This window comes from Littorina saxatilis, linkage group LG2 (genome assembly GCF_037325665.1).
Source record: "Littorina saxatilis isolate snail1 linkage group LG2, US_GU_Lsax_2.0, whole genome shotgun sequence".
Lineage (NCBI taxonomy): Eukaryota > Metazoa > Mollusca > Gastropoda > Littorinimorpha > Littorinidae > Littorina > Littorina saxatilis.
The window spans coordinates 21,383,315-21,384,218 of record NC_090246.1 but is presented as its reverse complement, the minus strand read 5'-3'; positions in this window follow the sequence as shown (position 1 = coordinate 21,384,218).

Genomic DNA, 904 nt, shown 5'->3' with positions numbered 1-904 from the left:
TAATTTTGTATCCTTTTAATCGTGCTTAAAGCATTTCACAGGTGACCAAATCCAAGCAAATTTACTACAATGGACACAAAATTGAAAATAATACACTTTTTTATCAACCACCTGTACCCATTTAGTTTTTTCTGACTTCCAAATCAATTCAGTTTTCAATGTAACAGTTGAAAATCAGAGGTGGTCATTTCAAACTTTGACAAAAAAATAGTTTATACGTATAAGGCAACCGTTGTAATGGAAAGGAAGAAAGGCGTGCGCATTCTGCAGTTTTGTGAAGTTGTGATTCTTAAAATACCTAGTGCTTCTCAAATAGTTTCTGTAGACAATATGAATGAAAAAACTTCTTTCTGTTACACTTTATCCAGTTATAGTTGGTTTAATGCAAGAAAATGCATTTTGGATGATTTGGGGGGGATTAACAAAAAAAGCGGGAAAATTTGATTTTTTAAAAATAATGAAATCTGATAGAGAATCGTTTGTAGAGCATAGGCATGGTCTTGGTTTTAAAAACAAAACAATTTTTGCACGTTTAATGTGATATTTTGTGTTTTATAGGTAACCGTGGTAATGGAAACAAGTTAGGCCTATCTCCCTGAACATATAGGCCCCTACACATTAAAGTTATTCTGTTCTTTTGAGTGCTGTTCTTTCTATTATTCTATTTAGGTACACTGTGCATAATACTTTCAATGATTAGAATTGATTTTTGAACATTTGATGCAGTTTTTGTTTTCCAGATATTCTGGTATTTAAACGTCATGACTCGAGAAACGTGACTGTAAAGTCGGATATCAGAAGGGAGAAAAATTGCTCAAGATTCAAGACGGTTTTTTGTTCGGTTAACCGTTATACTTTTTTGGGGGGGGGGGGGGGGGGGAGAGGTGAGAAGATTGCACATTTA